A 15824-nucleotide genomic window follows, 5' to 3' on the forward strand; every position below is an offset into this window, starting at 1 on the left:
ATAAAAGTGTATATTAGTACTGTTATTTGAACTTAATACTTTTATATCATCTTTTCATCCTAATCGTTTTAATTAGCAGTAAAAATATTAAGTGATAATTTGCTTTAATTAATGGAATGATTGAAGAAATTCAAAGATTTGTGCGAAATCAACTAACTCGCAATTGGCCAACGTAATTGACTGTGGCCTAATCATGGTTAAATCATTTTTAAAGTTATGCATATAAAAGTTTTTAACTATTTAAGAATTATATAAATTAATTATACAGAATTCAATAGTAATCTTTCAGGATGAGGTTATTTCAGTTGAAATAAGATCCTCGATTTAATGAAAATTACAAAACATTTTCTTATTTAAGTGACTTCACCAAAAAACCAAACAAATGTAACCCTGTCCTTGCACAGTTCCATTTAATAATAGAGGTATCATAAAAAGTTGATAGTGGTCATACAACTATTTAATATCATAAAGTCATTCGTTGTTGATATAAAAAAGTTTGCGATTGACATTTCCTTACTAGGCATGAAAACTGATCACGCGCAAGTTGCGTTCGCTACGTCACTCTACCAATAAGTATATTATATTATCAAGTTTAAATATTCATAACACCATAAATTACACAGAATAAATTAAAAAAAACTCACATTTCTTTTATACTATAAAATTAATTAACAATTTAAAATAAACGTTTCAATAAATTCAATTGTAATACGTACTACGTGATTGTCGTTAGCGGAGTATCGGCAAAGAGTCCCCGCGGGAATGGAGCGGGGTCCGGGCGAGTGGCAGGCCAGCCCTCCGTAGCTACAATCAAACCGGACACGTGAGCGAGGCGTTACAACGCACAGCATCGCAAGCACGCCCAGCAATACGCACAGCTAATACAAAGCCATATCTAGTTTTACAAGTTCAGTGCTTGTCAACCTTTCGACCGCTTAATATATAAAAAATAATTAGCGACCCTCCAAATAATAGTGAACGGATTTAATAGGGACGTTAACATATTAAAACTACTTAACTGATATTCGCTAATCGACCCCCTTATATATTTGTATCTCGCTACCAACAGGTTGAAAACCACTGATGAAAATGATATGAAATAGTAGCGCATAGCGATATTATTTTCTTAAGATCTATGTATTAGTACCACGTTAAAATATGAAGTAATTATTGTAACATTCCAAAGACATCAAGTGGTCAAACAACCACACTCAAAATTAAAGTTAATTATAATCGAGGACGCTACCCAATCGTTTTAACTTGGGATTATCGCAAATGAAAAAATGCAAAAGTATTTTCCTTAAACATTTCTTAAAAGTCATTAATATGTTGATACGAAATGAGATGAAACGAGTTTACTTTTATTGGTATTTTAAACTAAGTAAACGCTTTAATAAATGTTTTCGATCAATAGATATATATTTGTTACACAATGAAACAGCTAACCTTTTCGTGGCTTGACAATTTATGCATATTATAACATTATGTTATGAGAGCGTCGGTGGCTCAGGGGTCAAGCACTTGACTTGCAATCTGCAAGCCCTGGGTTCGAATTCCGCCATGTATCAATATGTTTTTCGATTTCCGATTAACATATGTACATTTATCCGACGTTCTTACGATTAAGGAAAACATCGTGATGCAACCTGCACATATCTGAGAAGAAATATGTGTGAAGTCAACCAACCCGCACTTGGCCAGCGTGGTTGACTATGGCCTAATCACCCTTAACTTAGGGTAGGCTCCGAGCCCCTCGTTGGGGACGTATAGTGAGCTGATGATGATGATGACATTATGTTTACACCGACTAAAACTAGATCTACACGAGGGTGTAAGTTGTGGTATATTATTAATCAACATGACGTAATTTAATATTCAAATTTTTAATCTATTTCAATTGGGAATGTTTAAATGTATAGATTTATATTAAATCCATAGCGACTCAATGAATTTAAATTTAGAACAGGAATAGGTTACGGTCTAAAGAAGTCGCCCAAATCCAGAAGTCACGGAAAACAGCTAGTGATGTACATTGATTAAGAAAGACCAAGTCAGTGATTTTTTATGAGTTTAGCATGAATATGAGAAGAGGCGACTATTCCATTCCCTTAATAATATTATGAATATTCCGAATATTTACCCGACGTAATGATTAATTGCTTTGATGCATAAAAATAATTTGATAGTGGTAACGACATCCGCATAGCAAATTACGTTTTTTGTCTACATCTAGTAAATCTCTTACAGGACGATATAATTGATGCTCTCTCAAGGTTAAAACTTAGTTTAATGTTAGAGGGACTAAAACCGGATTTAAATACGAGGTATGACAAAACTTACATCATTATTTAAACAATAATTTTAAGTATGCTTTTAAAATTTGTTTCCAAAAAGAAAATGTCTAATTTGATTTAGTGAATGATATTTTATTGTGTTAAATTGAAAGATATATTTTTTTCTTTCTTTTTTCTTGTAATTAATCATTATTATAATTCAGTAATCGTAGGATTACATTATCCAAACTTATGTATTCACAATTGTGTTGTATATATTTGTAAATTCATTGTTAGTCTATCTTTTAGCGTTCTTGCGAAGTTTGATTTCCTTATAGTCAATTTATGTAGGGACGTGATTCGCAATTTATTAACTTTTGCCATGGATTCAGGTTGCAGCTGTGTTCACGGCGGTTCAAGTAAATCAAATTAAATATAACAATAAAACAAAAACTTTTTTTTAGATAAATCTTAAGTTTCATTTAATAACTTTACTTAAAGACGAAATAATGTATTTTTAGTCTGTCACACTGTCAACTGCCAAGTTGTGGTACATTTTACAGTAACTTTAATATATGGGACAGAAAAATATATCTCAATAAGTTATAGATAATATAGATCCTATCATTATCTAAAAACAGAATTTATTTCAATTTTCTTATATTTCTAACGCCATATGTTAGATGATTATAAACCTTATTCATCTATACGTTAACGTATAAATTATTTAATTATATTTTACAAATTATAAAAAGGTAGATTATTATGCGTTTATTTGATATAATAAGCATTAGCTTCCCCGAGTTGCCGCAACATAATATGCAAGAAACGACTACGGAAAACCTCGTGTTAATAATAAAAGAGTGATGAACGCCCGATGCATCGCTGATAAAACATCGGGGTACAATTTATGACAATAGCCGGTTCCGCTTCTCAAGTCCAACAGATTAAATAAACGCAATAGATATGTTATTTATATACTTGACTTCCGTTCAAATGAGCAACATCTTAGTACCAGCTCAACACTAGATTAGTAAACCACATATATTTATTACTGGAGCGTCAGTAGCTCAGGGGTTAAGCACTTGACTTACAATCTGCAGGTCCTGTGTTCGAATCCCGCCATTTACAAATGAGTTTTTCGAATTACAATTTACATATGTGCATTTATCCGATGTTCTTAATAAGTAGGAAAAAGACGTGATGCAATCTTCACAAATGTCAGAAGAAATTCAAAGATATGTGTGAAGTCAACCCGCACTGGGCTGTACTGGTTGACTAACGCCTATTCAGCCTTATCTTAGGATAGGCTCCGAGCCCCTCAGTAGAGACATATACTGAGTTGATGATGATGATATTTACTACTAAGACTGATCTAGTAGTTATCAGCGGTTTGCTACGATTCAAGTAATTGAAGTCATTTTAGTCTCCATGAGTTCTTCCTTAATAATAATAATTTTTAAATAATGAAAAAATATAAACGTTGGAATAATATGTACTGATTATTAATAGAATCGTAATTGAAATCGTGAAAAAACAAAGTTGAATTAACACTAAGATTATCAAGATAAATATGAGCAAATATCTATAATAAAAGAATAGGGAGAGAGAAATTTAGATATGTGAAGTGAAATACAAGACTTACTGTAAAAATACTTTTTTTAAACCAGTTTGTGAACAAAACGATTAAGGTTCTCAAGTTATTCGAACACTTAATAAGTAAAACGTAAAATATAATATTACCAAGAAATTAATTTTATCAAATCATACGAGTATAACTTTTATTGCAGTTACAAACGCTGCTATTAAATTTAAATAACCAATGTCTTTTTTTTTTACTTTTTGAAGCTAAATGTTAATTATTTAGTCTTTAGTAACGTGTTTAAGTGTCATCAGAGTATCCTTGTTAGTGAGGCCTTACTCAGTGTGTTTTAAAAACATTTATCGTTAGTATGTTATTGTGTAAAAATACCAATGCATTCCTTCCTATATTCAATGAAAGCGAAACAGTGACGCGTGCATATGTTTGTTGAAGTTCAGAAAAGCACATCTGTATGTGTTTTATGAGAGACGTGCGAAAGTATATAAATAAAGAATTTAAAAGTAATAAAAATTAAGCGTCAATAGCCTAATGGTTAAGGGTACGGATTTCCGATCACGAGGTCGGGGGTTCGAATCCCGCCATTCGACTATTGTCGTAAACCATATCCTAGCACAAGCTTAGAGCTCATTTGGAATGGTAAAAGAAATTATAGTAAATTTTTAAAAAAAATCTGCTAATATTTTTATTTAAAAAAAAAAAGAGATTGCACTATTAAGTAACCATAATTGACATTTACTTCCGTTAAGCAATTTTATAAAATGACATAAGCAATTGTATATAATGCTGATAACAGAGATAATTGTCAACATCAAGTTATTTTGTAAATGCTTAACTTGGAGAAATGCAATTTGTCACGTTCTAACAATAAGGCTATCTTTTTCTTCATGTTCTATCAAGTGCTTATTACATATATTTTATATTATGTAACATAATCTACATTGTAAAATGCCTAGAAACTAGTTCTGTTATTTCGCTAACTACCGCCCACAGCATTAACGTTTGAAATTAATCTCTTTACAAATGTATGCATAACAAGTAAGTTTAATACATTTTAAAAGGTAATTTCATAAGTAATATTATGTTAGTGAACAAATCGAAAATGAATTGAGTAACCGTTGGTTTCTGATACCAAAATCTCCGTATAAAACATATCGTCATCCCTGTCATTACCTTTGAAAAAACGGAATATATTTTCAACATTTTGGTCTCAGAAACTCACGGTTAATGAATCAAGTTAATGCAGAGCATATAATTTTTTTTTAATTGTGTTTATTAATTTTTAAAAGACATCTTCTCATTAAATATCCGTGCTTATGAGAGTTACCAATTTAACAAAAAACAAAGGTATATAAAGATAAAAAAAAAACTCATAAATGTATAGTAACCCAACATTACCTACTGAATCCAACTTCGTCTTAAAACGATGAATGAGCAAAACACGCAAAAAATGATCATTAAAATCTTTATTGTCTGTAATTATAAGCTGAATAAACAATGACGAGGTGCGCCATCGACTCACGTAAAACAGACATTATACATATGTACATATATACATAAGTTAAACCATTGTTTGCCATTAAGGGTGATCCACAATTTTATCAGGGTCTTGAGGTGGCTGAACGTGTAAAGGCCTTTGCCCGGATCTATTTTAGAACGTCAATTAGTGGAGAAATCCTGAAATCCGGTCAACTAAAGTAAAACTAAAAAGATAACAGGATATTTAGTAATAAATAAAACATTTGTACCGCGATTTAATTACAGTTGATTGATTTCGTGCGTTTTATATTTATTTCTAGAGGATGATGAATGTAGCAAATGATCGTGTCAATTAGAGGAACCACTAATAACTGTGTTCCGTTGACGTCATTCGTACATCAGATAAGCTGGCCGTAGTCTGGATTAATTCTACAAATAAAAAAAAAACATCTTAATGGCGGTGTTCTTAATTTAAATTGTCATAGAGTTTATAAATAGAAGCCATGTAACAGAAATTTATGATTAGACATATTTTATTTAGGTTTTTATAATTGTCTTTGACCGCTAACTTATCTTTAGTATTAGCGATTTCTCCGCAACATTTTATCTTAAGACTCCTTTGTATATAACGAGGTCTAAGTATGTGACGGTCATTCGACCGTTAGTTTTTTGGCTATTTGAGGTCAATAAGACATCGATCATTTTAATATTTGAACAACTCTGTTTAATTTCCATGAAATTTATCATTTGTGTCAAACAATTTGTTTGACACATTTTACTAATATTAATTAATTCTTTATCATATCCAAGTTGTTTACAAGACGGTTTATTGTGTGGTATTTAACAAATTAAGTGGAATAAGAGCAAGGGCGTACAAATAATCAAATTTAGAACGATTCGTATAATATTGTAGAAAAATAATAAATGAGTAAATAACGCATAAAAATGATATGATGATGTGCTACTCAATAAGGTGTGAAAAAAACATGTTAATATAATTCAACGCGAAGCAATTTACTTAGAATTATACCTGTTAAATGTTATCAGTAACATGTATTTGGGTTAGTTTGATGTTTAACTTATTACAAGACCAATGTGTGATTAAATTCACCCATAGTGTATATTTCAAATTCATTTGTTTAGGAATTTTGTATTTTTTACGCGCCGATCCTTACTAGATCTTATATTTATAGATTACAACTGGCAACACACAGTCACGTACAATGTCATATTATTATAATGCATACTTTGAAACTTCGAAGAATATACAGTGTTCTTTTTTAAACAGTTATGACCGTATTTAGTATGAGTCTTGTTTTTAACTGAATGTCATTTCTTTACATTTTGCGCAATAGAATATTTGTTATCCGCATATTCTTTGTTGGTAATGGTTCGTTTTGATGACTAAATGACAGTAACGAGAAACAAAAATCCATCATTATCGTACTTCCGTTGACAATGAGACGAACAACAGTTTTCGAAACTAAGTAATAATGACGGTTCTTAATCGGGATGCATCTTTTTATTTTGAATGCGGTTTTATGTTATTGCTTATGTTTTAAAGATGAGCTGTCGCCTTCGATTCTGTTCGCGGGAAATTAAAAATAACTTAATTAGTACCCTATACGTTCTTCTGGATTATGTTTTACATCTGTGCCAAATTTCAGGGAGATCCATGCAGTCATTCTGAAGATACCTTCAAAGAAATATCCATCCATCTATCTATCCATCTAAACATTCGTATTTATTATATTAGTAAGATTAGTAAGAAGTAATATGAAATTGCTTATGTTTCAAAGCAAACGACGAAAATACTTTATGTTTAGAATTTTTATACATTATAAGATTTTTGTTTTTATAATATTGACTTATCATTGAAATAATTAATTATTTGTTTTCTAAAATATTAAATTCATTAGAAAATTGTCAATAAATTACAATAAATAAATGTTATACAATAACTTTTAATCAAAATGATATTTTTAATATTTATTTTAAGACGTTACTGAGTTAGCTTATAAATTATTACAAAAAAAGTAAAAGGACTTTAATGCTAATATTTCTTCTAGCAATATGATGATAGGATGATAGGATGATTTTCATAATATAAAAAAAATAAAATGTAAAACTTGATTTTGATATCATTGTATCATGTCCATGAAACTGCCTAAGCCTTGATATTTTGATTGTGCGTGATCATTTTGTGGCTAATTACATAAAACATTATTTTCCTGTCTACAAATTCATAGGTCTATTAATGTATGTTTAACAATGTTGCGTGCGCTGTCGTGGCTTTATATTTGAGACCTCGAGATTTTCGAGGATTTGAATAACGGAAGCGATTCGCTATATTAATAATGTTCTTTAATCTACCATTTTATGTTGAAAGGTCTGTCTATTAGAGTTCCTTGGTTCTATATAAATTACTAGCTGTCGCCCGCGACTCTGTCCGAGCGATAAAATAGATGTTGGCCGATACTCAGACCTACTCAATATGCTCACAAAATTTCATGAGAATCGGTCAAGCCGTTTCGGAGGAGTATGTAAACGAAAATTGTGACACGAGAATTTTATATATAAGATATTTTCTATGACGCTAATACAGGCGATGATAGTGGAAGCGTGTTTAGTATATCGACCTTTTTAAAGTTGACGTAGAAAATAAAAAAAAACTTTATAGCCATGTCGAAATTGCGTTTTCGAATCGCGTGTCACGTGTTCTCTTAGATATAACTTAAGAAAAAACGTACATAATTCATTCTCTGCTGCTACAAAATGCTATACGAAAAAAATCGTGCAAACGAACAAAAAAGCGGAACTCGTTTGCCTTAGCCCAGCTCATCGCGAATGAAAACGTTTCATTAATACTAAAATCCTCTACAAGCATATTGTTTAAAACGTCATGATAAAATCTAAATGCAACTATAATTACGACTCTAAGAATACCCTATACAATGAAAAGACGTAGCGGTAGCCAGTTTTCCTCTACTTATGTATGCTGTATATATTATATTATATATGCTATAATATTTTATCATATATTTTTATAAATAAGTTATATGGAATTATGCAAAAGTAATACGCATTAATATATAAATTTACAGGAATTATTCTGGCAGAAAGCCCGACTAGTTAGATAAAGAGCTTTCTAGGAATCGGTCAGGTGATGTCCTGTTGTGTAGTACAATGTGGCAAAAAATAACACTTTTTCCTATTTTAACAACTGGAAAAGAACTATATTTAATGTGCGTAAAATATAAACAATTATTATAAACATGTATACAGGGTGATTTTTTTATTACCATAAAAAATATAACGTTAACTATTACCGATCATATTTATGAAATAAAAAAATGAAAATAAACATCGAAAAATTATCTTAAAAAACTATTTAATGATCGACTGGAATAAATATACTAGTGTGCGTGCGCCCACACTAATGATAAAGCTTGTAAAAATAGTTACCGCCCCGGTCTTTTAATGAAAAGCCGCAACTTAATTTATACTTACTTCCCTCGCACTCACCCTGTTGCGGCCAAGACATTTTCATTGATAAAATTAAAAGTATTGTATACATATTTTTTATAGGATTTTTTAAAATTTTTATTTTTTTATCATTTTTAACTTTATAATTTTTGAGTAAATAAAAATATTACCATAAATTACCTGTTTCTTGTGGTAATTAAAAAATAACCCTGTATATGTTCACAAACAAAAATATCTTCAACCTTTGCTAAATTATTGCGCTTATTAGCCTTCTAATAGGTTAGTATAGTTCTACTCTAGAGTTATATAAACCTGCTTTTCATATGAGAGATGGACTTAAATAATTCGAATCTAAGAATATATTTCTCAAACCACAGCATTGGTGTATAGCCGTTTTAGAACGTCAAACGAGTAACATATTGGTCATTAACATGTTTTTAAAAACCGAACACAGTTTAAAATCGTATTAGCTAAGCGTCCGCAAGGTCGTAGCGAAGATTTGTGGCCTTCGATTAGTTTTCTAAATATTTAAAGCGCTAGTAAAATATTATGATTCTAAAGGATGGCCGCGACGAGACAGAGTCCGACCGCCAACTGGCAATAAAAGAAAACAGTCGGGAGAAAGTAAACGTGAAATCTTTATAAATGAATCTCGCCTGTATACATTATTAACTTGTGTGCAAAAGGACGTTCCGAGTCGCTTTGCGATGGAATTTACAACGACCCTTTTCTTAATTTACTTATAATATATAATGACCTCGTTATTACTACAACATATTTCTTTGTAATTAATAGCTTTAAAATAACAGATTTATATAAAAAAACCTCTCTTTGTTAATAGATTTTCACATTTAACTATGTAATTATAAAATTGAATATTAAATGTAGTTAAACTACATCAAGTATAGCTAAATGCTAGTTAATCTACTAACTTTTCTTTGTCTTAAATGTTTTAAGTAAGAAGTTTTCTTGATTTCTAACATCCCCAATTCAGAATTTACCTACTTCTGTACACGGAGGAAAACTTTTTCATCCCTTATTAGGGTTATTTTAGTAAGATAATCTTTACAATTACACATATTAGTAGCAGCAATATTACGTTTGTTTTTATTTATTCTTCTACAATTCCTAGTATTTTGTTGCAACATACCTCTGCCGTTTATAAAAGTATTCAGTTTTTGTCTTTAACGCCGATATCAAGGTGACCTAGCGGCTTTCAAGAACAACGACGAAACATTTGCTTCCTAAATTACCAAGTATCGTTGCACGTTGTTCTTTATGTTGCATTGATAATTTCTCTTTACTTAATAAGGGCACATACACATTTGCAATAACCGCTTTAATTAATCCTCTATTTTATACTTAGTACCAATTAAGTCTCTCTACAAGAGACAGTAAAGATTACCTGCACTGATTATGATGATAAGTAAAAAGGTTTTATATTGTCAGTGTGTACACTCCTTTATTTTGTATGTATGTACTTGTGGTGATGACACGAGCAGTGTTTTGTGAATTCTAATTCTGTAGGTATTGACAAATGTCAATGTGATAAGACGGACAATACCGCAAACGTTATTAGGACGTGTAAAAAATACCAAACCGTTCGCCATTATTTCAATTGGCACGTTTTCTTTATGACACATGTATTTAACGGTATGTTTTTGTCATAAGACATGTGTACATTTTAATATTAACAATAAGTTTCGCCCTATATACATTTGCGTTTATATATATAGATACGAATATATATAAATTTGTTAGGTTTATAAACTTAAAAGGTGATTGTTATGGCTAGTTTAAATCTGTAAACAAATTAGCGAGTCATAGTGCGGCGCTATTAGGTGAAAATGAGAGAACAATTTGGTTAAGCAAGAACAAATTTCCGAGTGGGGTCGTCAGAGCATACAAATGAGTTCGCAAACATAGAACTCAGCGATATACTAATGAAATCAAACTCGTTCTATGGTTGCATAACAAGAAAGTATTCAATGACCACATCCGTGCGAATCCTCGCGGCCTCCTCTATTTAGGTTAAAGCAAATTTTCCCAATCAACAATTTTAATATAATAAACTCGACGGACGATACAGGAAAATGTTTATACGCATTATGTTTTCAAACGCAGATTGACTTGCGTACTACATCATAAACGAAAGACATTATTTGAAATGTTTCAATCCAATAAAATTTAATAAATGAACAAAATAAAGTTTGGCAAAATAAAAGAAAATTACTGCAATTTTGCATTAAAAAAATGTATTTATTAAAGTATCTTTTAAACACACTGAGTTATGCATATAAAAGGAAAAGGCTTAAGGAAAAAGTTTTCCAATAAGCTATTTAAGCTATGGTTAAGGTTTCATACTAAATTGAGTACTTCAAATTGTCAGAAGCGCTAGAATTTATTGTGATTTTTTTCCAAGTTTTTCCTGTTATAACCGGAATACCGGTTCAATTCAGATTATACCGGTATCGAATGAAAAAACTAATCGCCATATGTAAATGGAGAAAGATATTTAGTCACAGTCTAGAACAATGACTGTACCAGTTACAATTGATTACATTAGGAATTATGCCATTTGAAAAAGTATTACACGTGATTTTTTATCATATCCCAAACAATACAAAGGTGTACCTGAATAACGGTGTCTGATATTGGGTATTGATAAAAAACAAATGCTATAACCGTAAAAACCGGTGTTAAATAATTTAAAAATATCGATCATGACGAAGATTATTTTTGAAGATATGCTTATTACGTATTTTGTTTTCTCCATACTGAAAAATCTTCCCGTGTATACTGCAAAATCAAATACGAGTATCTTACTAATATAAATGCGAATGTTTAGATGGATGTTTGTTAGAAGATATCTCCAGAACGCCTGTATGGATCTCGGTGAAATTTGGCATAGATGTAGACCATAGTTTGGAAGAACACATAGCCTACTAATTAAGTGGACGGAGCAGCGAGCGACAACTAAATTACTGTTCAAAACAAATCATAACATCAAGTTAGGATTTAAAATCGTAATTATGAAGAAGTTTCACTTTTTCAGAGTATATCAGCGAATATTATATTCATTATTCTATTAAAATTTATTAGTATTTTTGATTTACTTTTGCGGATATTCATAAATTATGAATTTATAAAAAATGAACTAAAAAGTTCTTGCTATGTCAGAGATATTTAAAAAAACAAAAAAACGTCTTACTAAATATTTGTATTTCATGAATTATTTTTAAGGAAATAAAGTATTAATCGTATTTTATTTATCCCTATTTTTCTCTTATCTTTATTGACCGTCGTGATAATGATATAAAATATGCCTGTTTTATTTCATAACCACGACGTTAAATATCTTCGTCACGACAAAGTTATGAAGGATAATCTTGTGTCAAATCAATTATAAAAACTTAACAGAAAGATGTGGAGAACTGCAGTATTTAATCACGCAACAATTGAGTCGTCTGACGTACATTAGTCATTATTATATACATGCTTTGGTGGCAACGACATATTACATTATCTCATAAACACCACAAGTATAACGAATCAGATTTTACAATTCACATAAGTCTGATGGGGACACTTTTAAACTACTTGTACATTGTGAGTATGACAATCCTAATACTATAGTGTCGCTAAACATCTATAATGTTATTTGAACAGAGCCCATTGAATACCGGTTACGGCCCATTGTTCGATAGAACACAAGTGACATTAAGAAGATTAACTGTGATACCTACTTGGGGACAAATAACATGTGATAAGGAAGGTGCGAACAGTATCTAGTACGATGTACGAAACGTCGATTAACTTTTTGCTGGAAAGTAGGTCCGCGAAATGCCTCGAAGTGGCTCGAAGTGGCGCTCGCAAGTGCTCATTCGTCTCTGCCGAGTCGCAAACTTGTTTAAGGTACCGTTTATGTGTAAGATGTTTCAAGTGTGAGTGCGTTAGTAATTGATGCTATATATAAACAAGCCAGTTGGCGGTGATTCCATCTCTAGAAGTTGTGACGTCCGTCTCGGACACGATGTTTGATAAAACACCTTCGTTTTTAAACCTATACATCTGTCCTAATTGACTTATCGCACTTATTCAAATAGCAATAGCTCAATGACGGACGTAAGAAATCTGTGTTCTCTTTGTTTTGTAATTATTGATCAATTAACGACATCATTGTAACATTAGCTTTGATAACGCCCTTGTATGTTTGATATTTGTTTAATTACAAAGATATCTTTATGTACACTCGCTTACCCTTCAAATGTAAGTCTATAGTAACAAATCGCACAATAACACAACTAATACGATATGTAGAAGGTGGTAATAATTCGGTCAAACATTTGTAGCTTTTATAACTTGTTTAAACGTATTTATCGACGTAACATCCATATAATGATAACTGTAAAAAGTTAGCTAAGTAAAAGTCACAAATATGGGTCACTCATATTAATGTCAGCGTGCAAATTGTACAAATATACTGTGTCAATTCGCAGACGTCGAGTAGAAACGTACATTTGTATTTGTCCAATGCTACGACAATACGGTACTTATACTTTTTCATAGAAGAATCGCTTTTATATATATACTAGCGGACCCGACAGACGTTGTCCTGTCTACACGTCTTTAATTTGAATAAATTAATATAAAGTTAATATTTGATGAAAATTGTGAATCTAAACCATTCCCAGATCCCCTTGAACACACACAAAAAATTTCATCAAAATCGGTCCAGTCGTTTGAGAGAAGTTCAGTGACATACACACTCACAGAAGAATTATATATATAAAGATTTTTTTACTTAGAAATATTTAAAATTACATTAAAATGTAACCGATGCTGCTATTATAAAGTCCAATTCTGTACGTACAATAATCAGGTAAATATTCAGTGGTACAGTCACAATGTATGAACATAACGCTTTATATATACTTCCTAATGACTCTCCAAAAACAAACTGCTATACTCCGATTGTATCAAATTTAAAGATCTTTATAATTTATAGGCAGTAAATGGCAATGACATTTTGGGTCCTTTCTTTAAAAAATTTAGGGAGAGCCTTAAACATTAAAAATATTTGATAACTTAAAATTTATGTAACCCTTTATAAATTATACTTATTTAAAAAGCAAATAAAATGTTTGCTAATATTGAATCAAAATAATCATCATCATCATCAGTCCGCGGCCGACCAGATCATAAATCGAAAATAATATTGGTACATGACGGGCCTCGATCCCAGGACCTGCAGGTTACAAGTACACTTAACCTCTGAGCCACAGACATCAAAGTATACATTATCATTTTAATTTTATATTTTCAGTTTTTGATTGACGCAATCTAAACTTTCATGTCGATTAACGGGGATTTCGACGGATCTGTGCCGAGAAACATACAATTGGCGCCAGTACAGGGTTGCCGACTTCGGTTTCCAGTCTCGACGTATAAACAAGTTTCACGCACACAACATGCCTTAACTCTCAAGTTGTTACGCCTCCTCAAAATTATAACGAAAAATTAAATTACAAGACTTTTTTACCTAAAAAAAAACTGAAAAATCTGACAAACAGGGAAGAACGTTTCGACATCTTACTCATCAAAATTGTTACACCCTTGGTATTTGTCTTAAACAGCTGCAAGGGAAACGGTGAAATTTTAATTTACTAGAGAAAATGTTTTGAAATCTCTTTGCTATACAAGCATTAATTTTGAAAATCAAGTACGTCTATTGATGTAAAGACATTTGGATTTAATAAAAAAAGGGTCTTGGCAGACAGACGGACGGACAACAAAGTGATCCTATAAGGGTTCCGTTTTTATCCTATGAAATACGGAACCCTAAAAAATCGAAAAATCTAAAATCATCTTACTAAATAACTAACCACTACAAAACAAATGCACTACAAACAAAATTAATTAATATTATATTAAATAAACTATATATTAAAAATAAACCAAACTAAAAATAAAACTATAAAACAATAACTTTTTAGTTATTCGTCATCTCTATCTTTTCATTACTCTGTACCGTTGATGTTACAAAAGAAATATCTACTTTGTATTTATATGTACAGGAGAAATAAAAACATTACAGTAGCGTTTGAGTTTGCATTCAACTATAGATAGCAAGTATTACATAAACAACGTAACACAAATGCCTTTGGCCTCATTTCTGATGAGTGTGTGGTCACTGTCTTGAAACGTGGGTTCAATAACTTTGATTGCCATGATGATTGTACCTTTAGGGTCAACGTATGGTTACTCTCTACACGTGTTAGGGATCGAAAAAAGTACAAAAATTGTTTCAATAACCTAAATTTATGTCACCGTATTTTAAATTAATATGCAACAGTTTAACGCAATGTTTTCCTTAAGAAATAAAACAGGATTGATTCATATTACTTTCATAATCTTTCGTTAATCGATGTTTTAACGATTGGATGAATTCCTAAACAATTGAACAAAGAAGTTCTCGTAAGTATTATAACTATAGAAAAGATTTGTGCCCTTAATTTTTTTTATTATTTTAACTTTTGATGTCATTTTGACATTGACATTTGTCGCGTAATAATGTCACAAATTAATTACATCAGCATAAAAATAAATGATAAATATTTATAGAACCTTTTCCTTTAGTTAACATAGAGGAATCCTCTCCAGATAGGAATCGATAAGAAGTAATAGATAAAATAAATATTATTACATTCTTTGTTATTACGAGAACAGTTATGTAATGAAAATGGCAATTAAGAACAGTTTAATTTTAAGTATAATCATATCTACCAAAAATAAATAAACTATGATACCAATTAGACTTGACGATTGTAAATAACCTTGTTATTAATGTGCGAAGATTAGTTAAATAATTAAAGTTAATTCATTGAATAAAATTTTGAAGGTATTTTAGTTTTTAGCAAATATTCTTTTTAGACGTATGATAATAACAGGGAAGTATTTGCTAATTTAAGAGCAAAATATTTTAA

At 30.8% G+C, this 15824-nt stretch overlaps 1 protein-coding gene across 2 annotated transcripts in view; it reads right to left on the reverse strand.

Moving 5' to 3' along the window:
- The window catches only part of LOC106126293 (UNC93-like protein), a 71086-nt gene that overhangs the window by 33395 nt on the left and 21867 nt on the right, over positions 1–15824 (reverse strand). Inside the window, exon 2 of one of the 2 annotated variants that reach the window (XM_013323853.1) lies at positions 717–804. The exons of the other annotated variant lie outside the window; for it this stretch is intronic. The gene's annotated coding sequence lies outside the window, so the exon portion shown is untranslated. The remainder of the gene's footprint in view (positions 1–716; positions 805–15824) is intronic. 2 annotated transcript variants of the gene reach the window in all.

This window comes from Papilio xuthus, unplaced genomic scaffold (assembly GCF_000836235.2).
Source record: "Papilio xuthus unplaced genomic scaffold, Pxut_1.1 DF825017.1, whole genome shotgun sequence".
NCBI lineage: Eukaryota > Metazoa > Arthropoda > Insecta > Lepidoptera > Papilionidae > Papilio > Papilio xuthus.